This window comes from Suncus etruscus, chromosome 5 (genome assembly GCF_024139225.1).
Source record: "Suncus etruscus isolate mSunEtr1 chromosome 5, mSunEtr1.pri.cur, whole genome shotgun sequence".
NCBI lineage: Eukaryota > Metazoa > Chordata > Mammalia > Eulipotyphla > Soricidae > Suncus > Suncus etruscus.
Window position 1 is genome coordinate 70,656,182 of NC_064852.1, and position 25,923 is coordinate 70,682,104.

General features: G+C 43.0%; 2 non-coding genes across 2 annotated transcripts; both read left to right on the top strand.

Moving 5' to 3' along the window:
• Nucleotides 1–2,695: 2,695 nt before the first annotated feature.
• Nucleotides 2,696–2,859, top strand: LOC126010317 (U1 spliceosomal RNA). The gene has a single exon (XR_007496395.1). It is a non-coding gene; the product is annotated as a U1 spliceosomal RNA (small nuclear RNA).
• A 20,993-nt stretch (nucleotides 2,860–23,852) lies between these two features.
• On the top strand, nucleotides 23,853–23,986 carry LOC126010235 (U11 spliceosomal RNA). The gene has a single exon (XR_007496339.1). It is a non-coding gene; the product is annotated as a U11 spliceosomal RNA (small nuclear RNA).
• The last annotated feature ends 1,937 nt before the right edge of the window (nucleotides 23,987–25,923 follow it).

The window sequence follows — 25,923 nt, forward strand, 5'->3', positions numbered from 1 at the left end:
GCCAATACTCTTCTAAACACTTTACAAAATTAACTATTAATCTTCATAAAGCTCTTATGAGGTAGAGATAATTACTCTCCTCATTTTGCAAAGGATGAAAAGACACAGAGAGGTTAAGTATCTTGTTTAGGGTCACACAGTTACTTTCTTGCAGTCTGGCTCCAGAATTATAGCAATTAACCACTTTCGTATGGCCAATAATAACAGTAGTAAAAGTCATAAAAAAAATAATAAACACTACACCTGCATCTAGCTTATAGCAGGTTGCACACCATTTTTTAAAATTGTCTCCATAGTAAGTATTTGAGTCTTAGAAAAAATTCAGTGAGACTGCTTTTCCAAATCAAACAGTGAGGAATCTGAGACCCAGTGGTTGAGTAACTAAATATGAACAAACTAGAAAACAGAAAAAATAACAGAAGAATTATTATGAGTAAAGGGGAAAACAGGCAAGAATCATCAGAACATTCTTCCATAAATAGAACATAGACTAACTTAAAATGCCTATGAAACTGATAAAGAAATAATATACATGTTTTAGATGCATATTTTAATCAAGATATTAAAGTATATAATGTCAAAATATATTATTTTCTAGTTAACTATCACAAAGTAGGATGTACAAAGAGTTTCTAATATCCTGATCAAGAATAAGTAACCCAGAAAGGTTATAAAATCTTCCTTTACATTTCTTAAATAGAAAACAAAATAAAACTAGATTTTTCCATGCCTTTTTGGGATTTGTTTAGAAGGAAATTCTAGTAGATAATTTTCTCTTGAGTTCTGAGTTTATATTAGAACCAGGTTATAGGGATTGTTTAGCTTGTTATTCTTACCCCCAAATGCAGCAGTAGTATCATGTGGCATTGTTCTTTTTTGCATAGGCACATTTAAATGGAGAAATCAGGGGTTGGAGAGATAACATGAAGGCAGGGCATTTGCCTTGTATGCAGAGATGGTGGTTCGAATCCGGCATCCCTATGGTCCCCCAAGCCTGTCAGGAGCAAATTCTGAGTGTAGAGCTAGGAGTAACCCCTAAGGGCTGCCAGGTGTGACCCAAAACCCAAAATATAATAGATAGATGATGATGATGATGATGATGATGATGATAGATAGATAGATAGATAGATAGATAGATAGATAGATAGATAGATAGATAGATAGATAGATAAAAATAAAATGGGGAAATCTTGCATAGAGAAAGAAGTTCTTATCTAATAGGAATAGAAACTCATAAATTTTATATTGCAAGGCACCTTTCACCCTGAACACTTGTCACAATGACATGACTTATGCTTCAGTTAACTGGAAATTAGCTGCTCACCCCTGAACCTTGAATCCAATCTTTGGAGCCAGTATGGATTTCTTCACTAACACCAGGAATTAAACTTTTACTGGGGAAGGCCCTAATTCTGTCCTGGCACTGACTTACTCCAGTGTGGGTTCGTATGACACCCTGATGACTTTTATTATGGAAGGAATGTTGCTGGTTTGTTTTCTCTGGCTATCTCACCTTTTGCTCAGGGTACTATGGTAAGCACTATACATGCACAACTCAAGCTTATGTGTAGCCAAGACCAAGCATGGTGCAGACAATCATCTGGGAGCGAAATTTGTGACCAAGAGTGGCCTTGCCTACAGGATTAGGCATTGAATGTCTAATAGCCCTGAAGCCTCCACAGGCATTCTAACCCCAGCTCTGCTCTGTCTTACTTGTTCCCAATAATAGAAAGTAACATCTTAGAGCTGGCTTCATGGAATGAGGCAAGGACCCTGGCACAAGAATTTATCTTAAGAACTATACTTGGGCTGAATAGATAGAATAGTGGGTAGGGCATTTGCCTTGCATGAGGCCTATCTCTGGCACTCCATGAGTCCCCTGAGCCCACCAGGTAAAATTATTCTAAACATAGGAGTAATCCCTGACTGCCATCAGGTATGGTCCAAAAAACAATCAAACCAAAAATCTTGCCTGTTAAAAATAATAACACAAAATATTCTTTTGTTGTGAATGTATAAGTTCATAAAACAAGATAGAAAATATATTTTGGGGGGCCTGGCGGTGGCGCTAAAGATAAGGTGCCTGCCTTGCCTGCGCTAGTCTTGGACGGACCACGGCCACGGTTCGATCCCCTGGCGTCCCATATGGTCCCCCAAGCCAGGAGCAACTTCTGAGCGCATAGCCAGGAGTAACCCCTGAGCGTTACCGGGTGTGGCCCAAAAACCAAAATATATATATATATATATATATATTTTGGGACCAGAGTGATAGTAGAGCAGGTAAAGGCACTTGCTTTGCACAGAGCAAACGCAGTTTCAGTCTCCAATACAGAAGATCTTTTCCAAGCACCAGCAGGAGAGATCCCTGAGCACAGAAACAGTAGTGTGCCCTGGGCACAACTGAGTGTGGCACAAAAATGTAAGGGAAGGAAAAGAGAAATGAAAGGAGGGGAGATAAGAGAAGGGGGAGAAAATGAAAGAGGAGAAGCAGAAAGGGGAAAAAGGAGGAGAAGAGAGAAGGGAAGGGGAGAGGAGAGAAAGAATGGAGAGGGAAGAGGAGGGAAAAGAAAGGGAGGGAATAGAAAGGAAAAGAAGTAAAGGGAATGGAAGAGGATGGGAGATGAAAGGAGAGGGGGAAGGAAAGGGGCAAAAGGAAAAGAAGTGGGAAATGAAGGGAAGAGAAAGAAAAGGAAGTATCCTTTTCTGGCAGGGGAGAGAGATACCATAATGATGAAGGTGGTTTTTCCAGGGTGAGGCTCATCCATTGCAGTCTGGATGTACTGTTGACCCCTGATTTCCCCAAATATGGGAAAATACATAATTTGTGGTAGTGGGGGAATGTGATGACACTCCACCCTTACAAAAAAAGGAAGAAGAATGAAAGAAAGGAAAAGAAAAAAGAACATGTATTTTAGAATTCTAATGATAAGCTCTGGTCACCATTATAGCAAAGCTTGGATATAAAGTTTAGGATTTAAAGACCAAACTCCAAATGCCTGGTGGCATTGAAACAGGATTCACTGTGCAACCAGTAGAACTTGGGGCGTGCATGGGTGTATGTATGTATGTATGTATGTATGGGGCTTACCTCTAGCACCACTACTTCAGCCCCAGATGTGACTATGAGATGGACTAATCTGAGACATCCTGAGAAAGCCCCATGATGTTCCAAGATGAGAGATGATTACATGTAATTTGAGGGCTGAGAGGGGGGTACTTGGTGATGAGAGAGGAGAATTCTGGAAAGGCAGCACTGAAGAACATCTCAGATTCACAAGCTCAGCTACCACTTCTGTGGGCAATAGAGGAAGAAACCCCTGAAAAGAAAATCCTCATATGCATGAAATACATAAGATTAATCTTCTGGAGTCATATAAATGAGCTAGAAATAGTTTTCTGTTATAAAGAAGGATAAGAAAACAGAGGCTTTTTGCACATTCAAATGTGTAGACTAAGAGATGAAAAAGGATCCTTTCTTTCATGCTTTGAGCTCCATCTCAAATGCCACTGGATTGCCATGACCTTGGAGAATAAGGGAAACTTGATTAACAGCCCTTCACTCTTTCCCCAATATCCCATATGCCCCCCCAAGCCAGGAGCGATTTCTGAGTGCATAGCCAGGAGTATGACCTGACCGTCAAATGGGTGTGCCCCCCCCCCAAAACAAACAAACCAAACAATCATAGTCACATCTACTCGGCTGGCTCAGAATACAAGGTGACAGGGAGGTAAGGAAGAAGCTTGAAACAACTCCAGTCCAGCAGAAGGACTCAGCCTTTCTATCCCCGATTTCCCTCATGCATGCAATGTGGATACTACTCCCAGGACTCCTCAGTCAAGTATCTTCCTCTCCTTTTAATTCAGCTTGGAAATTTAGTTTCCTTGGGCCAAAGACACTATTTTAAATATATAAGTGGTGGGATTAAAGGAGGATGATGAGGAATAAAAATTACACTTGCTCTCTCAAAATATTGGCAGCCATATTAATATACAAGACTACAGACATAAGGACACACAGGCAGAGACATGGCATTGTCTCTGTGTTTTAAAAGAAATAAACTTGGGCTTTCTGTGAATCTGCTCATGTCTTCTTCCTCCTGGCTGTTTCTGAGCATCCTACTGTCCTTGCCACAATTCAGCAACCCACAGCTTTGGTTTGCTGATGCCTATGCAGAGAAAACTGTGATGGACAATGGAGGAGGTGCCTCCCCAGTCATGTCCAGGTGAGGGCAGATAAGAACTCACAGCGGTGCCATGAGCAGCCTTGGGAAATGATGTTCTGGCCAGTAGCTTCACAGATGTGTCAGCCAGACCTTGAATATGGAAACCCCACTAGAGCCAGTCTGCCAAACAGCTGACATCCAGCATGCAGAGGCAGCAGGGCAGCTCACCCAGTCACCGTGCCCCCAAGGTTCCAAATAGCTGGCACCTTGGCTGGCATCATCACCATCTGGGAAATAACTATTCTGTGGAAAATTCAATGAAAACATTTCCTCTACAGCAGTCATCCCTCTCCAATTATTCTCTCCATCTCTTTGCTGAACCACACACAGTTGGGTCTTACTCTTCTAAATGAGTTTCTCTGAAGGCACCAGTTTCAGAGGAGAAGGCACTGCCTTGGGGAACAACTCAGCCTCTATGTGGTTTCAGAAACCCCAAAAGGCCAACAAAAGTCAGCAGGGCCACAGGTAGAATTCTAGTGTGGCTTGTGGTTGAACAGTGCACACCTTCCTCCATATGAAAGGACAGCAAAATCCTTTCAGGTGATTGCATGAACCAAGTTGCTCCTAGTGTGAAGCTGTTATTCCTGTTTCACAGCTGAATAAGAAAGGTCTAAAGTGGGGAGAAGTGGCCTGCGGTCCCTGGGATAAAAGGTTTATGTGTGACTGGAAAACAACAGGCTATTTCAGGGCCCACACACTTTGTAGTCCCAGAAATACACTCTAGTAGAGTGTATTTGCTCAGCAAGAAGTGTCCACTGCCTACCCAGGCTTCTGAGGCACTTGCCATGCCTGCACAGAGCATGGCCCTGTCTTGTGCTGTGTTCTAAGTGAACAACTAAGAGGCTCTGATCTTCCCTGCCAGAAGCTCATCTTTTACTATATTTTTGCTTAAGCTTCAAACAAAACCCAGGAATTTTGTCTTCTGTCCTCCTCAGATCCATGTGCCCCTCATCCATCACCCCTTACCTCTGAGTGACCACATCCTACACAGAACCAGGACTAGTATGATCTCACTATACTAGCTCTTCTATGGCTAATCAAAATTGTCAGTTGTCCTTAAAACATCACCCAAGTTCAGTGACTCCAGTGAGAGAGAAGACTAGCTCACTCTGGCTTAAATAAAGTCTGGAGGGGAACTGTGTGAAGCATTTGGAGTGCCATGATCCTTTGGAGATACAACTCCTTTCTAACTCTGCTCTGCTCAAAGCAACATATGATTTTGATTTTCTGGGAGAAGAAAAAATAAGGATTCAGTAGGGCTTCTAGACTCCAGGTAACAACAAGGTGGAAGGAAGAACAAAGAACTTTCTCAGAAACCCGATTTAGTGATTCCCTACTTTGTAGTGTTACATCAATAAGGTGCCCAGAAGCTGGGAAAGGTTGTTTTCATTTAGGTCTATTGTGTGTTGACCCCTGCCAGGAGTGCTCCTTCTCTCTAGTGCATTAAGGGCATCTGTGTCTCCTACAATCATTGTGCTCCTCTGGGGACTGCCTCTGCCTGAAGTGTTGGAGATTCCTGGACCCAGGAATCTGCTCAGCCTCTCTCTTTTGTGGGGAGACAGTAGGGAACTAATAATGATCAAGGGCCTGCTCCTGGCCCTGCACTTAGGAATCACTTCTGGCAATGCTTAGGGAACAATATAGAATGCAAGGGATTAAACCTGCTGCGTGCAAGACAAATGCCTATCCAATGGCTCCTGCTTCAACTTGCTTAAGACAACCCACCACCACCCTCATATGTTTCTCACTGTCCTTTTGGTCCCTCCAGGGGCTTCCAATATTAGCCCTGCACCTCTTTCTCTCAAGCCTGACCACTGCCCATTATCTAGCTCCCTTGTGTCCATTTTTTTAGTGAATTCCTTGGGCTCCTGCACACCTATCCCTATTCAGGGATAGATCTATCGCAGGGGACATCCAGGCTTCAAGGTTGCTTCTTGCCATTGACAAAACTACCCTTCTGCTATTTCAACTTCCCCTCATGTTGTCTGTGGGACTTCAGGATTGAAAGGAGCTGGATGGATAACAAAGATAGACAGTGGTGACCAGAAACCCAAGGGTGGGGAAAGAACTTGATTATTTCAGTTTAAACTCAGTTCTTCACTTTAAAAATCACTCTTTAAGTCTTCCCCCTGTACCATGCCTAGTATCTCACTTAGCCCAGGCTTAGCTCAGGCTCCTAGGCATTCAGGGTGTAGAGACCCTGGCCCACTCAGAACCCACTCACCCACAGTCCCAGCCCTGTGCCCAGCTCCACTCCAAGGCTGGAGGGTCCCAATATGTCAAGATGCATCCTGTACCCCTCTGCCTTTGCTAGCTTGCTTCCACCAAAGCCACCTTCTGCTGGCTTTCCTCACCACTAGTTGGGAGTAATGACTGTACTTTTCTTTCTGCTACTGCTGCCTGCAAGTCCCTCTCACTGGGCCTGTGTCCCACCATCTCCCCTCTCCCAGGACTTTGAAGCCCCAGTTCTTTCCTGATGAACATTGCTTCAGGGCGGGATCCAAGTAACACCCTACACCAACCATGCGGCCCTCACTGGGACTAAAAAAATTAACTATTCACATCTTGGAGTTGGTCAAATAGAAAAAAAAGAAGCAATGCGTGTTTTTGGAAACGGGCCAAAAGATGAAAGTTGTCTGTGGAGTCTGGACCCGGAGAAATGATGATGACTGTCTAGGCTCCTTGACTCTGCCTTTAGAAATAAGGTGACCTACTAAACGCAAAATGCTGCAAAATACTTTTGTGCTTGCAAGTAGTAGGGGCAGAACTATGACCTCCAGATTCAGGCCCACCTGGATCACATCAGCCACTTCTGAGAGCTTCGTGAGAGCATCCTGCACTTTTCTGCTGAGCTCAGTGTCTGAGGTGATGCTGTGCACAGGGACCTGTAATTCCTACCCTGGCTTATAGGAGACACCTGTCTGCTGCCTGCACTCGCAATTATATAGAACCAGGGTTGTTTTTATTTTTTGAATCACAAGGCAGAAGAAGCAGCTGCCATGCTCAGAGAGGCCCACCTGGAGACAGAATGTAAAGGTTTCCGACTTATTGGAGGGATCCAAGCAGCTGGACAGCCTTCCAATGGGACTAGGGGCTCCTGGGGAGAGGAGAGGGTACTTAAGGGGTTCTGCTGTAATAAGCCTGGCTGAGGTGTTCCAATTGGCTCCCTGTCACTGTACCCCAAGCTTCTTTCCTGGGCACCTCCAGAGCAGAGGTGAGAGAAGTTCTTACTGGAGTCCTTGCTTCCCCTTTCTCTGTTTAGCTCCTCCCAGACAGACCTTGAGTACAAATCACAAACGTCCAATGAAGGAAGAAAAGAGCAGAGCAAGAATGCGCTGGGAAAATACTCCAGCTCATGGGGTGCAGGATCTCAGAAAGGATTCTCTAAAGATCACAAAGTGTCTCCCTCCCCACAGCCCCCTCATACACTCTCACACCCCCAACCCCTGCCGAGCGCCACAAAGGAGCCCGTTACTAGCTCTTCCACGCACACCCAACAACACACCACCCGGGTGGGCGACAGCCCCAAGGCTCTCCCCTCCATCCCTGCCTGGGTGTGAGGGTTGGAGATTTCTGTAGAAACTGGCAAGCCCGTAAACTCAGCGCCCTGAAGCACTGGCGCTGGAGCAGACCCCACTCCATTTGGATAATGAACTGAGCTGTAGCTGCCCGCGGGAGCTTTGGGTCCTTTTCTACGTTGCAGTCCTGGCACAGAGCCTGCTTTCCCTCATCTGGTACTCTACACCGCCGAAGGGGTTATCTCTGTCTCCTGCTATACCAGTGGTCTTAGCTCTGAGGAAACACAAGGGATGAAAACCTTTTCAGGGAATTTGGGTAGCACAGAGCCTTCCAGTATTCACCACCAATGAGTTCCACTTTCTACACTCTATTCCCAGGTCTGCAAGGCAGGCGAGAAGCAAAGTCGGAGCCTTCCTGGGTCCTGACCCTTCCCCTAGGAATCCACCTTGGCTGAACCGCAAGGCGCCTCGGTTGTCTGTTCTTGCAGCCCCAGCGAGATGGGTGCTTTAGCTCTGGCACCCACCATTGCGTAGAAGCCCCGCCACCTTCATCCTCAGCGCTTTATACATCAGGTGACCCCGAGTAAGTCACACCTATTCTCCAGTTCTCAGTTGCCCGACGTGGTTAGCAAGGAATGGAAGAACTGGCGGGGATACAGCCCTGGATGCCCCGGCCAAGTGGAGTCTTTTTCTTCCAGGGAGCGGGACGCGCCCTCTGACATGCGCGTGCTGCGCGCGCTCTCTCGTGTCTGTTTTACGCTACTGCATGGTGTTTTGGGTGAAGCTCTTGCGCCTCATTTGTGACCTGAATGGGATAAATAATCCTCAGAGGCATAAATAATAGGTCAACCGTAAAGAGTGAGTGAGCACTTGAATGCTACGGACATCAAAATGAATGCATGCAAAGTGAGTTTATGAGTAAATGAGCAGTGGTGCCAAGTCCATTAATAGACTTGTTTGTGGTTATTGTCAAACATGTCATTTAGCATAAAGGCTCAGACTTCTGATCCAGCCAGCAAGACCTTGTGAATGACAGAAATCCTGCACAGTCTCACCTTTAGTTCACCTGCTTCTTCATTTCTTACTGCCTCTTCCCATCTGCCACATCTTTCCTCTGCAAGAAATCACATCCCTTTCCTTTCCCCTGGCTGCCACTGTGAGCTGCTTTTCTTCCATTTTTGGCACTCCCTGCTGAGGAACTTCTCTCTCTGAGTAGGATCTCCTGCAGTATCTGCTTCCAAGCACCCTCTCCACAGAGGAACTCACAAACCAGGATATATCAGATGTCTCACCATGGAGCCGGCTGATTGCCGGGCAGCGAACAGAGGCAAAAGTGAGGGCATTAGTTAGTAATATGACTCCACACAGAAGAACGCAGGAGCGAGATCCTGCAAATCCCTGGGCCCCATACACCTGTCTGAGAGCTCGAAGCTGGAGCCTGTTGATGGCAGCAGAAAGAGGGAAGATGACAAAAATTAACAGCATGGAATCTAAGAGCCTCCAGATCATGGCTCAGGCCCACTTTCTCAGGAGGCTGGAGAGGAGTTCTGGGGACCACAATGTAGACTAATCCATCTTCCCTGCTGGCTTCCTGCTCAGTCTGGCATCACAGAGTGGTTCAAGTTACTGTTAATTAGCTTTGATGAGCATCTCAAAGAAGCAGCCACCATTGGCTTCCCTCAGCCTGGGGCGTTGCAGCTTATGCCCCTTTCTCCTCAAGTCCCCACCATCAACAGCTCACTCTGATTCCAGGAAGGATGACAGTTCTCAGTGAAGCCCAATTAAAGAAGTGCTGGCTGATAAAAATAGCAGCAGGTTCCAGTAGGATTCCTTCCCTGTGACCCCACAGTGCTTTCCTCATCAAAGTGAGCAGAGGGCCCAGCTCCTTCTCTCCTCATCTGTGCATCTGAGCTGTTGCTTTTCTACTGTCGGGAGAGCATCATCGATCACTTTAATGTTCTACTTGCTTTGCTCTTTCTGAATCTGTGCATGAGAAGAAAAGGACATACTGACAGTCCTCATTCACTTTCCAAGAGAGGGTACGACTTGGCCAGGGCAGCTCTTCAGGAGGACACATCCAGGCAGACAGGGAAGCAGGCATTGGCTGAGATGTGAAAAACCTGGTGTCCTCCCTGGTTTAGGTTCCCCCTATCCCAGGGAGGTCCCTAGAGTAGATTTCAGGGACAGAGAAATAGTTCACATGACAGAGTACATCCTTGGTATGTGCAAAATCCAGAGTTCAATCCCCTGAACTTTCCTACAATCGCCTTCAGCATGGTTAGCTGTGGCTCCAGAGCACCACAGGGCCCAAATGGATATCACCACCAGCAGTTGATCCCTGAGAGTAGCTCCTGGGTACCTCAAGTTCTGCAGAGAATACCTCTAAAGCAAGAGTGTAATCCCATCCTTCAGAACCACAGAGAAGCCATTGGGTCTGTGTGACTGTGTGTCTGTGTGTGCATGAGCATGTGCACATCAGGTCTGAAAAACCTAACTCCTAAGAAAGTAAATTCTCTACAGAGGACATAAACCCAGAGCCAACTATCCTCAAGGTCCCCATTTTTCATCCACAAGGCTACTTGCTACAGCTCCCCTAGCATGAAATATTTGCTAGAAAATATTGCCTTATGCAAAACTAAGAACTATCTGCTCAGGCATCGATTCAAAATCACCTTCAATTGTACCGACTTGTCATCTTTGCCCCCTCCACAGTGGACCTGTCAATCTCCAATGCCATTGGCCTCCACCCCAGCCCACTCCTTTCTAGATCATCACTGCAGGGCCCTTCAAGGCTCTTCATGTCCACTTTCTCCTCCACTGCCCTTATTTTTCTTCCAGAATATTTTTTTCCATGAAGCAGACTCTAAGAATGACTCTCCTTGGAATTGCCAGTACCCCAGTGGATAAGTAGAAAAACTCTCTTTGACCCTTTTGGCTTCACAGGAGTGGACTGGGGAAGAGATGGAACTGGACCCTTCTTCCCAGACTTTCCAGTCTGAGACTTCCCACCTCACTCTGCTGCAGCTCCTTAATGGCAGGTCTGTTCCCTACTCTGGGCCTATGGACTCTGGGTTGTTGGTGTTCACTATGATGCCCAGCTCCAGTGGAAGAAAGAGCAAAGTTAAGGCCTTGGCCAGCTTGCCCTATTTTCAAAGCCCCTTGTTGGGTCCCACCAGTTTAGCATGGAAACTTACCTATAAAACCTATTTTTTCATTTCATTTTCATTCCATTTCCAGAGGTCACAGTTACAACATGTGGTTAGATCAGGTAACAGATGTTCCCAGCTCTTGCTCTTGGGAGTTGCTATGTCCACTGGCCATCAGCTGTGGAGTTTCTTCTTATTAACTCGGCATGGTTCAGCAGCTCCATCACTCAGCATATGTGCTATAGCAACTCCCCCCAGGTAACTGGTCCCAGGAATAATAACAGGTGGCAAACCTCCTATTTTTCCACCATCCCCATGTCTAAAATAAGAACGAGCACACAGCCTATCATTGTTATTCTAAAATGCAATGAACAGAAATCCTGAGGCAGCACCTGGGCTAGCCAAAATGGTCTCATCATGGGAGACCCAGAGCAGCCTCCATATCCTGGTTCCCTCATTCCCACTAGAACAGGGGCTTTGTCATGCCTGCTTCCCACAGAATCCAGCACCAATAAAGAGTGGATGGAGGGCTGGAAGGCAGCCAGGACATCTTGCCCATGATATTCAATGACTCCTGCAGACAGAACTCCATAGTGATATGAGGAAGTTCAGATCCTCCTCTAGTCTTGGGGCAACCAGGGTGTCAGCCCTCCCTGCTAGGAAGCTCACAGAACTCAGGAATGAGGAGACAACCCTGACTGTGCCCAGTCTCCATGGCAAATAATACTTATTTCTCAGTGCAGCAAACACACAAATGTACCTCACTGGTCTGCCTGGCTTTCAAATGAAGCCAGGACTGAGAACCATCTGTTCAGGCATCAATTCAAAGTCATCTTCACTTGAGCCCATTTGGCATCTCTGCCCCTTCCACAGTTGCCCTGTTAGGCTCAGATGTAACTAGCTACAAGTCCAGCACACTCCTCTCCTAGCTCAGCACTGCAGGACCTTACAAGGCTCTTTGATCTTCAAGACCCTCAAGACTCTTCATGGCCACTCTTTTGGCCAGATAGCAGAGGAGAGAGGACTTGGTCAATTCCCCAAAGGCAAGATGTGTGAATAGGCAGGAGCTGGAACCAGTGGTAGTGCCCTGGAGGTATAGCCGCTTCAATGGGCTGGCAGAGACCTGGTCAAACCTCACAGTAATTTGGAAGCCTCTGGCCCAGTCCTGCTCTGCTCTTCTCCTTCCTTAGCTGTTTTTTTTTTTTTTTTTTTTTTTTTTTTTTTTTAGTTTTTGGGTCACACCCGATGGTGCTCAGGGGTTACTCCTGGCTGTCTGCTCAGAAATAGCTCCTGGCAGGCACGGGGGACCATATGGGATACTGGGATTCGAACCAACCACCTTAGGTTCTGGATCAGCTGCTTGCAAGGCAAACACCACTGTGCTATCTCTCCGGGCCCCTTCCTTAGCTGTTTTATTCACACATGAACCTTTTCTTTCCAACTGCATCCTCATACATACCTGTCCTGGGAATCTTCCTTGCTGTCCTGCAAGGTCCCTGCCAGAGGCCTTGGCCTCCAGGCCTGTCTATGCTCAGAAGTAACCCCCGGTAATGTTAGAGGAACCAGCAGTGCCTGAAGTAAAATCATGTTCTTCCATCTCCAACAGCTCCTCAACTATCTCGCCTGCTCTTTAGGCCTTTCTGAACTTACTGGCATACCCACCCTCATATACTGGCCCTTAAAGTGAATTGCACATCATCCCCATCCTCCAGACAACCTGCAGCCCAGATACTGAAGGCAGTGGATAATAACTATCCCCAATTAACTAAATCAGCTCTTTATGGTGGCCCCAGTCCAGGCCTTGGACAACTGCCAGACACATTCTCACACCAATGCCTAATGAATGAATGAGTCACCTAGTGCTGGCAGGAAGGCAGCCTGAGGTAAGTCTCCTCGCACAGAACTGGGAGGAGCACACCACACAGAGGGTCTACTAAGGCGTGGGCTTTCAGTATGATGAATGAGGAGATGGACACCGCACCAGTGACAGATTTTAATTTGTAATTGTTTCCCTCCTCATTTCTTGCTTCTGCTCCACTGACAGACTCCAGCACTTAAATTAGCGGTGTCCTTTCTGCCAAGGAGAAACATAGAAATCCAAATGTGAGTCAGGTTGGAAGGGGGGACTGCAAGATGGATGTGAGGGGAGAGGGCAAGAAAGGCACCTAAAGTGATCAGGAAGTCAGCTTCCCTGTTACATGAAGCCTCAAGCTGCAGACCCTAACTCCACATAGGCATTGCCTGTACTGATACCTGCTGAGATCACCTGATATCTATTTTCTAAGGTGATAAAAGTGAGGTACAAAGAGGATGAACATCCCACATGAGGGAGAAGTCACCCTGCTGGTCCACCATGATGCCTGTAAAGACTTTGAGAGATGTAGCCATAGCCTGTCCTATTAGGCATGATTGGAGATGACTACAACTCTGCCCTTTAGTGTCTTCTTCTGTAAACAGACATCTATAATCTTAGCCCCAATCCTGAGACCATGAGCTATGGAGAATCTAAACTCAATTAGATCACCTTGTGTGTCCTGAATCCTGCACCAGGCAGTGGACTTGGGTAAGCAGGTGGTTACACCTCTCTGGATGAATGGATCTGAGAGCTGTGCAGCCCAGCACATGTACCATGCAGTATTGGGGTGGGGAATAAAGGCTTTATTCCAGTAAGAAGGGTCTGTGAATGCCAGTTCTAAAGAATCACAGTGGATAACCATGACCCTCAAAGCAAAGTGAATGCTCCAGAGGCCTGGCTGAGGTAGAGGGAAAATGTTTAGGTGCAGGAGGGAGTGGTCTCTAGAATTGGATCCATGGGGGTACAATAAGTATAAGGAGAGACTAGGAAACTTAGGCTTCCAATGACTCAGATGGTATGTCACATGGGGTGACCAGGGTTGACTGGATGCTACATCCCTGTCATCTCTAGATGGTTCTTAGATGGTCAGTTTTCTGGAGAGGACAACATGCTAGTAGAAAGTCATTTAACATGTAGTCACTCTCTTTATTCCTGACCTTTAGAGTCACAGTGCAGACTGTGTGTGCTGAGCTGGAAAAGATGAAAACCCATCTTAGGTAATAGTCAATAGTATTTGAAGTCTAAGAATAGAAAAGGGCTCAAGTTGTAAAGTGTATGTAAAAGAATTTCTTTCATATACATTTTTTTCTCATTCTAGGGCCAAACACAGTCCCAGAGACATAGCAGGAACTAAACTAACACTCGATAATTGGGTGACCAGATGGACAGATAGATGAATGGACATATGTGTGGGCAGATGAGTAAATGTATTGATGAATAAATTAAAAGCTGTCAAACCTACTCTAAAGAAAGCACAAGATATAAAAACTATTCAATGATATACTAACACATAGTCACAAGCACACACGCACCTCTAAACACACATATCTGCAAACTTAAATTCATACTATACCCACACACCACCAGACTGGTGCTAACGAGGTAAATTAGTCATAGATGTCAGTCTATCCCCTTTGTGCAGCTGAAGTTAATCTACCAGTTAGTGCAGTTCACCCAGTAGTGGCCCAGCAGTTCATTAACTGAGAAGAGAAACTCTCTAGAAGACAGAGAGATTGTCATGAGTGGTGAGAACAACTCTAAACTCTCATTTCTGATCTGCAGTTCTTATAAAATATTCTACAGCGGGGTTGTGTCTTGATCATAAAACATTTATATCATCACATGAATGAGGCCCTAGTTTTTCTTTCTGGCACCCCCCCCCCCGACAGAACCTGGGATGCCCTTGTTCCCATACCCAGATGCTACTAGAAGCAGAGCCCAGGAATTCTTGGCAGTGGCTGCTGGTATTTATTGAATGTTTCAGCAAGAACCACAACTTTAGGTCTCAGCATTCATATGAACTCCCAAGGATGGAAAAACACATTTATCCATCCCTGAATAAGCACTACACTCCTTCATCTCCAAACAACTATAGCTTTTGTGTTTAAGATGCAGGTTAATCTTTAAAAGTATTTTTAAAGATGAGAGAACTGAGGTATTTTGAGGTGAAAGCATGTGCAAAATATTTTCCTGGTTTTTTGAGATGCTAAGGATGGTCAGGTTCTAAAGACAGTTTAGTTCTGGTAGGACATGAGAAGAGCCTTGAAAATGCTGGACTCTGTTGGAGAAAGTAGGCTGGGGAAGGAATGGGGGGTTTCACTCCAGGCACTGTCCAAGAAGAGAAAACAAAAGTGCAAGGAAAAAGTTTGGATACTGTAGAGTGCTGTGCTTTCTGGGAGGTGAAGTGATTTTCGTATCACCTGAGGATCAGGTCCATAAAACATGTAGCACTGTCACTAACTTAAAATTGTGACCTTGGAGTACAAGCTAGGGATCACAGCTCAGCTTCCCCTGTTCTTCTCCAAGTGTTCCGGCTAAAGCAGAGCCATGCCAACAATCGCACAGTTCCTGGAAGAGTCTCTAGTATTTGGGGATCCTATCTTCCTTTCCATTCCCACAGTATTTTACAACAGCTTCATCAGCTAAGAGAGTACCCGAGCTACATGCCTGAGCCCCATCACATCATCATCCTCTGTTACAGGCACCCTTTGGAAAGCCAGGGAAGGTAGATGACCCCCTAGTACCTGCAGTTCCACAGAACATTGGAGACCTCTTTTCTCAGGAAACAGATCCCAACCATTCCTAATGCCTGGCACATACCAGTCATTTCCGAGGGTGAGATTCAGGCCCAATTACCAGCCTGAGCTTTCAGAGAAAGAACCATTTTGAGAAATAATTCTGCATTTTTTCCATTCAGCTCTGCTGCATCTCCTTTCTTGGGTGTAAACAGAAATACTAGCCTCTTGGCTGTAGGGACCATGTCTCAGGAACATAGGAGCACTTAGGTCACAGTCAAGAAAGGAAGGGAGAAAAATGATCAGAGTAAAATATCAGAGTGATGCTCCTATTTGTGTGGGAACTCTAGCACACAGAGTTTTATCAGCCATGAAATTAGTCCTTCATGCTGTCCTACTCCAACATTCCAGCACAAGTGGGGGCACCGCCTTAGTGCCTTCTGGGAGCCTTAACAGACCCATTGCCCAGCCTAACCCTATGCCTGCTTGAAGCTGACTTAAAACTTTCTTTGAAGTCAGCTAAGATAAGACTAAATCTAAGAAGCCCTGTGTCATTGCTCAGATGGCCCCTGGTTTGGGCTTGGGAATATAAGAGGCTCCAGAAAGAAGAGATTCGATATCCTACTTCCAGCATTAATTCACTAGTCTGATTCTTTGAGCTTTGGTAAGAAATAAAAGGCTTGACAGGAAAGGCTAGACCAGAACCCTGACTATCCTAAGAAACAGAGATGATCCTGGACAAGTTTCTTTACCTCTCTGAGTCTTGATTGTTGTCCCATTCCAAGTGGGGACCACAACTCACACTCTGTAGGAGAAGGGCTGGCTCACTAAGTGGCCTTGGAAGGGCATATGGGTGTTTCCTATTCCAGTGGCTGCCATAGCCTGGAAGAGCTGCAGATGGATTCCCTCCAGAATCATTGTATCGCTACAGGCACTCACACAAGTGCATAAAATCATGGGTCTGTACATGCATACCTGCACACACACACACACACACACACACACACACACGCACGCATGCACACATGCACGCACGCACGTGCATTTGAAGGTATTTCAAAACCTCTTTCTGGATGGCTTCACTCAGCTGGATTATGTCTCCTCTGTATCTGCCTCTCTCTGAGATTAATTCTGGCAGCATCCACAGAGTCAAATGTTTGACCCAGGTATTTCAGGATGAACAAACATCAGAAATGTTTTCCTCCATCCCGCCCTTGCCTGCTCCAAGTACTATTGAGGTTATTGCCCCTTTAAGAGTGGAAAAGGAAAAAAAAAATCATTCTCATTCTCCTCATTCTTTCTCATCTTTTCTCCCATCCCTTTTCCACTTCTGAGCATCTTCAGCTTGGAAGATTTGAGGACCAGGAGGCTCTTCACCAAAAAGTAGCCCAACAAGGACCACTCTGCTATTGTTGACACCACAACTGGGCTACAGAATGCCACCTATTGTGCACCAAAATTTCTCAGAGCCTCGCATTCAGAGTCTTGGAATATGAATCTAGCCCAGTTGCACTAGCACTAAGCCTGGGAACTTATTTTTCTCAGGGGCCACAGAACCAAATTTGATCTCCTAAATGAAGGATAAAGGCAGAAAACAACTAACTCTGAGACCTACTCTTTATGATGATAAAAGTTGGTAATTAATGTAAAGGTAAAAAGCAGGAAGAATGCAACCTGGTAGCAAAACCCCTTTTCCAGTTTAAAGGTGAAAGCTGAAATACTAAGCTCAGGAGAGGAGGAAGGAGAAACAGCAGAGAGGTTCATTCTGTGCACCTGGCCTTTTGTTAATCCCCATTCTCTAGCAATCGTCAATCTAATTCCATCCCTTGTGCATGGAGTTGCTTTAAGGGATTAGCACAAGTTAGTGAAGCTATCTCAGGTCCCTGGTCCAGATGTTCTTGCACCCTGCCACTCACACCTGTGCTGGAAGCCAATGACCAGATGCATAGCCCTATCCTGGGCCAGCCTACACTTCTTTGAGGTTATTGCTGCCTCTTCAATCTCTTCTTAAATCTCCTTAAGACAGAAACTGCCCAAATATTTTCTGTTGCAAAATGCCAAGTGCATATACAACCTGATCATTTGGCCAAAATGATAGCTCTAAGGGATTTTTTTTAATACATGTGTTGGCAGAAGGTAGAAACAAGATGCAAGATTATCACATTTCAAACTTCAGCATGATCACTTATCTGTTCTATGGCCTCAGGCAAGTGGATGAAATTGTGTCTCTGTCTCCACATTTATAGAGTAGGGTAATAATAATAGTGAAGTAATAGAATGAAGTGCTCACTATATATCAGTGAGCACTTCACTGTATTATGACTGAACTTCACTGATGAATACACCTACTGTGGCCCTCAAACAAACAATAAACAAAAATAAATAAAATAAAACAACAAACAAAACAAACAGCAAAACAATGTAGCTACTAAAACCAGAAAATAGCTCAATGGGCTAGTGCACTTGCTTTGCAAGCCACAAGTCCCAATTCAATTCCCAGCAATAAATGATCCCCCAAATACTGTCAGAAGATATCTCCAAGCAAAATGTAGGTGTGGACCCTGAGCACAATATATTTTGTGTGTGTTTGGTAGGAGGAGAGGCCCAGCAATTGGTTGCAGCTACTTGTGTTGGAAAAGCATTGAATTCTCTACTCTCTCTGAGTGATCTGTGAGCTCATTCTTTGGATCAATGGTATCCAGAGTCCCAAGGGGGTCCTCAAGAGAGCACAAAAGACAACAACAGTTGCAACAAATCATATGACAAAGTCTTGGTGATTATATCAAATGTCACCACACAACACTAAGCTGCTGCCTTGTTGCTGACAAGCACACAAGTGACTTTATACCCTACCCTCAGAAATGGAGGCTGAATGGTGGATCGGTGGATTGCACGATCTGTGTAGCCTGGCAGCTTGACTTGCAGTAGTCCTTAGTCACATCACAGTGACCAGTGAACCTTGGAGAATGGCTGGAACCAAACTATGCTGATTGAAAAATTCATGCGGGATTTGGATCACTTGGTGTCAGATACACGTACTTATGCATATATAATGTCTTAGTCATGCCTTTTACATTTATTACAAGTTTAAATCATATTTTAGCTCTGCTGGATTTAAATAAAATATATGACCAGTGATAGTATTAAAATTAACATTTGTGTCTCACATTCTCTTTGCAGAAGGTAGAGCAAATTCCTTGATACTGATGGCATCAGGATATGACCTGAGCCGAGCCTAAAGCTATATTCTGCTGCTAAGAAGGGCACCTTGATATGACATGGTGTCATTCTTACCTCAGTTTTCTTGACTCTTATGGGCCCTTTTGAACTTCCTTCTGAAATACAAGGGAAGAGTTTCTGAGATTTACAGGCACAAACTCACAGGCTTTCTATAATACCCACACATAAAAGCTGGTAAATTCATCTTAAGGTAAATAGATAAGTAGAGTTAGGTACAGAGAGAGACCCGAACTATTTATCTAGAAAAATAAACTTGGATTTAGGGCCCCACTTTTTCCTACCCTCATTTGTGGCAATGACTGAAAAAAAGATGGACTGAACTAATGAGATGTCCAGTAGGTGTCAAGGAACTATCAGGAAGGCAGAAGCTGCACAATTTCCACCTCTGATTGTTTGGTCACATAAATTCACAACCAATCATGCATATCCTCTTCAGCATCTGACACATGGAACTGAGAAGTTTGGAAGAAAGGACAAAATGTTAGCTGTACAGACTTGAACACCAAACCCATAGTCAATGACAACAGAATCAGTACCCAATTTACAACAAGCTGTGCAAGTGGGGAACAGTTACACTAGATTATGAGGGGTAAAGGAGGGATATATGAGATGCATGCTGGGAACAGGGGGTGGGGAGGGAACACAACACTAGTGGTGGCAATGCCCCTCATTCATTGTCACTATGTACCTTAAATATTTCTGTGAAATAATTGAAATTCACTTTGACTACAATAAAAATGAAAAAAGTTAGATGTAAACACTATTAAACTCAGTTCAATGATGACAATGTTTCACTCACCTAATATGCAGACATTATGCCTTTTCACTCTTTATTTCTTTTTTTGGGGGAGGGGGCACACCCGGCAGTGCTCAGGGGTTACTCCTGGCTATCTGCTCAGAAATAGCTCCTGGCAGGCACGGGGGACCATATGGGACACCAGGATTCGAACCAACCACCTTAGGTCCTGGGTTGGCTGCTTGCAAGGCAAAAGCTGTTGTGCTATCTCTCTGGTCCCCTTTTCACTCTTTTTCAATACTAATATTAGTCTACATCTACTAAAAATATTAGCATTTCTGCCTATATCTTTCTCTCACATCAGTGCACCTGCTAAGTTTAAATCTTTATGGTTCATATTTCTGAATGTTTTCTAAAGACTTCAAATAAAAATTTGCTTTTTGTTTGTAGATAAAGTTCTGACTCATTTTCAGACACCTCTCAAGTCAAGTAAAAGGGGCTTTATAAGAATCTCTTGCAGAGTTCCATGCCAACATCTAGTGGTCACAAGGTTTATATTGTATCTCACCCTTCATAAATACACCAGAGGCTTTCCACGTGGACTTTGCAGTAGGTGAACCACCTGAGGAATCTGAAAAGGGCTTCCAGAAAGCATCTCAGTCCACTGAACCTAGAAAAGATATAAAGAAAGAAGCTTGCAATAAGACACGAGAATAGGAACTACAATAGAAGATCCCCATCCTTGGTTCTCCATGCACAGGAGAAAGACTTCCAGATGGTTATCTGGCCAGATTGAGAGGCTGAAATCATAGTACTGCTTACCTGTCTAGTCATAAATGAAAGCTAGACAGGACTTACTCAATGGAAATGCTGTTTTCCAGTGCCCATTCCTCTAGACATTTGTAAAACTCTCACTTGTATGGTGATTCTTACTGGTTTTCATTACATCTAGAAGTAAAACTGTATCATAAGAGAGCTAATTCCATAGAGTATGGAAAAGTGCATGATATTTCTAAGACATTTCCTTAAAAGGTATCATCTCTGATTCTTCTTTCTTGGATGGTTCTCCACCTCCAAGTAGTGTATTGTATTTTCATCTAGACTTGAGCCACATATCCAGCCACAATATTTGTTTGTTTGTGGTTTAAGACACTCCTAGAAATGCTCAGGGGTTGCTTTTGGCTCTACTCATGAATTACTTCTAGCTATGCCCAGGGGACAACATGGGATACTAGGAATAAAATCCAGGTTGGCCACATACAGAGAAACTGCCCTACCTGCTGTACTATCTCTCTGGCTCAATAACAAAGTATATTTAAGTGATGGAAGATAGTTTGATATGGCCAACCTAAAGATGGTTGAGGAACCAAAAAAAAAAAATGCCAGAGGCTGGAATAAAAGTGAGAACACAGTTAACTTGCCTTGTATGGCCTCTAGGAAATGTTTCTTCCATCCAGTGGGTACTGCTAGAGAGTTCTTTAACACTTTAGAACATACATACCTTCAGAAAGGCTATAGAAAAAATGGATTAGAGAATTAAGAGGACAGTCAGAACATAGTGGTAGCATGCCTCATGTACTTAAATAAAGATTTAGAAAAGTAAGTAGAGTTGACAAAAGTTAAAAAATTTCTAAAATATAAAACAAAACCCTTTCACTATTGACTCATTCCTGGATCAGGCAGTGTTTTCTCAGGCTTCTCACTTGACAATCTTGTGCCAAATGAATCTATACTTTAAGAGGAATTTGAACAGAGTATATGGAGGTAATACTGAGAAATCAGTGTAGACAGTTTAAGATCAAAGTCCATACACATACAATTGGCATTGTATGTGCAAGAATGTAGGTTAGAAGTGCTCAATAACCAACATACATAGAATACATTGTATTAGTTAGAAATATTAGGTAGTATTTTACAAAGCATTTTCAAATATAGTTACCCACCTTTAAGATGAAAAGATTGAATCTAGAGAAGTCATGATCTGAAGATCTTCCAACTATGCTACACAACTTACTAAGAGCCATAAATGTTAATTCTTAAAATATCCATCAGCACGGTCCATTCTACCTTAGAAGGCCATGAGGGCCCTCGGCCATAGCAGTTTTTTATGGAAGATTTTCTGGCTTCAATAAATGTAGATCTGCTGTGGGAAAAGAGAATTCACACAGCTGTAAAATAAAATGGAGATGTTGGAAATAGCTAGAGAAGGTGAGTCCTAAGATTTTGTTAGTATTAGTACACTTGAGTAGATTTAAATGCTGTTGAATAGAACCATACAAATAGATCTAATGATATGGTTAATGGATATAAATCTTCAGAAGAAATAAAAATACTAAGCAATGGGTAGAACCAAATATTGAGGTAGTGAGAAAGGAAGGGAAAGGGAACCAGTTGACTTATTAACTTGCTGAAAACAGAGAATTTTTTACTTAGAAAGTCTTCCAGGTCCTCAAAATAGAATACTTGCCCATCATTTAAGATGAGATAATAACATAGAGCAGTGGGACATGTGAGATGAGGAAATTTTTCATTGTCACTATGCTCATAGGGAAGAGTTTTATGGCTGGGTTTGCTTCTAACTTGCTTCTAACCTCCCCTAGAGAAAAAACAGGGCTTATGAGTCTTCGGATGTGACAAGAACACAAGGAAGAAAGTCTTTTCTATTTGACTTTCAGTAAGATGACCCATAGAGAATGATAGTTGTGATTTGGGCAGGCACCAGCTATTTTAGTGGTAAAGTTTTGGAGGCACAAAAGATTAAAGTTCACATTGATGATAACTAAGTAGATTATATAATAAAATCACAATATATTGATTATTTTACATGATATACTTACATAAAACTTGACAAGAAATAAGATCAGATTTTCAACCTAATGTCCATGTTTCTCTCTACTGGAGGAAAAGACTGGTGAGAAGCTCCAAACTGTTATGGCGGGAGTTCAGTTGCCTGGCTTTCTACCTCAGAGCAGTCAACATGGGACACCCACTCATCCTAGCACATCATTGCAGCTAGTATCCAGAGAAATTTCTGTCTTTCTGCCTTGATTACAAGACAGGGTACTGATAAACATTATTAAATGATTACTATGGTCCATAAAATACAACCAGCACACCCACTCTCCAAGCTCTGCATACAAGGTTGATATCATCACATTTCAGAAATATTTATTCACTCCAAATCCCTGGTACTTTCCAACAACAGCGATTGTTATTTCCTATAATTTAAGTCCTTTTTTTCTATTCCTGAAAAATAAATTACCTAAACAAATTGAATAGAATAAACAGCTTGAATTGCAAATTATAAAGTTGCCTAGTCTAGCAGTATAGGAGATTGTTATTCACAATATGTCACCTTAAGATAAGTTAATAAAGAAATATAGAAGAGAACCCATTTTTGGTCATCATTAGCATATACAGTACAAAAAAGCTACGGGGTAGTCAATTAATTCTAGACCATAATTATGAAATAGGAATCTTGTATATAACTCATTTTTTCTTTTTTCTTTCTCTTTTTTTTTTTGTTCTTCCTTTCTTTTTTGGTCCTTCTTCATGTAACAGGAAATACTATTTCCAGCTGAAATTTAAAAAGAAGAATGAATGAATGGTACCATACAGTGCTCAGGGCCCCCAAGAATGTATATAGGAGTGTCAGCCCTGAAGGTTTTTCATAAATTTCTCACATCCAGAAAATCATAATTACCATTTTAGCAATCATTTCCCTTTTCTCCCAGCTGCCATCTGTCAGGAGGCACTGGCCACCTAAACCTCAAGTAAGTTGAGCTGTCACTAATTAATCCCAGAAGACAGCGCAAGCTAAATGGAATGTATTATTTTTAAAAGAAGGAAGGAAACCAGTCACCATAAGATAACTACACAAGAAGGGCAGTTCCCTTTGTCATCCTAGAAAGACAAAATAATGGAAGAAATTATTTGCAATATGTAAATGTGGTCCTGAAACTGGCAGTTCAAAGGCGGAAAGTTTTAAATTATGGTTTAGAGATCACTGGAGCCATTGCTTATATACAATTGTATAGGAGAATTTTTATGCATAGTTCATTTCAGCATGTTTTTAGAACATCTAAATTTTCTCAAATCAATTTAATTTTTTCTGTCCTAAAATTATATGACTCTCTAATCTCTCTGCGTGTTCTGCCAGCTGAGGAATTAAACCAGTGAATAGAAGCAGCTACTATAGCTGAGAGATTTTGTGCCCTAGTTAGTGTTTTTTGTACTGCTTCTCTACTCATAGGTTCCTGATTCAAAGCAAAGCTTATATGATATGTGCTGATTGGTGAGACTTGAACTGTGTTTAGACAGGAGCTGCAGAGATGTTAGGACTAACCACTACCCTACCGCACCCAACCTTCGTTAATTTGAATAAAGACCCAACGATCTAAAAACGGGCTTCTGCCGTGACTGGCACATGCCAGGCAGCTCGTTTGTTCTGCATGTGGAATCGACACCAAAAGATTTTGGAAGCATAAATTTTGGACTCCTGGGAAGCTGGTGATCGTTAGTCCCGGGGCCTGAAAAAAAAAAAAGACCCAACAATCAATGAATTCAGCACTGATTTTCTACAGCCTTCCTGGTTGCCCTTGGAAGTCTGTAAAACCTGTGGACCATGGGCTTGGATGTTTGTGGAGGGGCTGAGCACATCTCTTCTGATCACTGTCCTAAAAACAGAAAATTACCTTTTTTTTTAATTAATTTTTATTTTGACCAAAGTGAATTGCAAATTTTTCACAGTAATATTTTAGGTACATAGTGACATTGAATCATGGCCATTCCCACCAACAGTGTTGTCCTTCCTCCACCCCTGTTCCCAGCATGCATCCTATATATCCCTCCTTTGATCCCAGAACTGCTAGTATAAGTGGTCCCCTCTTTGTCTAGCTTGTTGTAGATTGAGTATCAATTTTGTTGTCATTGGCTGTGGATTTGGTGTTTAAGTCTGATCAGTTTTTTTATTACTACTCAATGTTCATATGACTGTTTGGTCTTGATACAATCCATTTTCCCCTCAATTTATGAGGCAGAACAAGATGATTCAAGTTATGTAGTTCTGTTTGAAGGGAAAAAAGACAAAACAAAAAAAAAACCAGGAGGAGTCCATCTAGAGGTTACAAAATATCAATTAAAGAGAAGAAAGGGAAAAAGAATAAAAACATAACAAAAAGACAAAACAGAACAAAAAAAAAAAAAACCCAGAGAGACAAACAGGAAAAAAAAAACTACAATGACAAAAAATAATTAATAAATAAACCAAAAAGCACCACAGCAATAAAGACAACAACTAAACAATAATCATGAACCCAAAATAAAAACAAAAATCAGAACAACAACAACAACAACAAAATGTACTTCTTTTCTTTCTTTCTTTTTTATTTTTATTTATTTTTTTATTTTTTTGCATAGGCACAGTAAATATTGGGGAGATTAGAAAGGGAATTCCCTTGGTCTAAGAGAAACAAGGCTTCTCCACCCTTGAAGCATACTGTCATGGGAATAACTATAGGCTCCATACATGCTCTTTTTTCTTACCCTAGGTCTTTTACGGTGCCAGGAAACTTTCCATCAGTCATGGATGATAAAATTAGGCCTTTGTAACTAGAGATCATGGTATTTGCACAGATCATAGGATGAAGCCTAGAATAGAGTCTTTCTTTACAGTTCTAGAAATTCTATTCCATCACTGTTGTTTTAATCAGTCTTCTGTAATTGGTGGTCTTGATTTTTGCATAGATCCTAGGACAAAACCTAGGATAGAGTCTTTCATTATGTTTCCAGAAGCTCTGCTCAGTTGCAGTTGTCTCAGTCAGACCTCTGGAATTAGAGATCTTGGTTGTTGTACAGATCGTAGGCCAAAGCCTAGGCTAGGGTCTTTCTTATTAGTCCCAGGGTAAGCTCTTCCTAGTCATGTCAGTTTTCTGTAGTTAGTGATCTTGGTTTTTGTACAGATCAAAAGATGACATGTCTTCTGATTTCATCTTATTGTTAGGTGATGAGATAAGATAATCTGCTCTTAGATCGTTGTTGCCATTTCCTCATTGTCAGGATATCATATCAAACTGGCATAGGTTGATGTCAGAGCAGTATTAAGAATGTCCCAGAGACGCTCTACACCATCCTGACTTCAATTTAGGATATGCAGATACCAGAATCTTTAATACAGAAACATGATACCAACAACAGAGACTGTGAAAAATAAAAGTGTATTGGCACTACAGACAATGACTTGGATTGGACAAACTAATCTGCCTGGAGCCTAGAGTTGGTCTTATGCCAGGAAACTTCAGGGGTAGGGTCTCCTTATATTTAGACCAAGGCTTTTCCTTTTCATGTCCCTCATATTTTGGTGGGCCTATGCAAACAAAAACTGCAACTCTAACACCGTTTTTTGGTGCTCCTTTGACGCTAATCCTTAAAAAAAACCGACTTAAATTTTTGAGGTTAACTTAAATTAATAT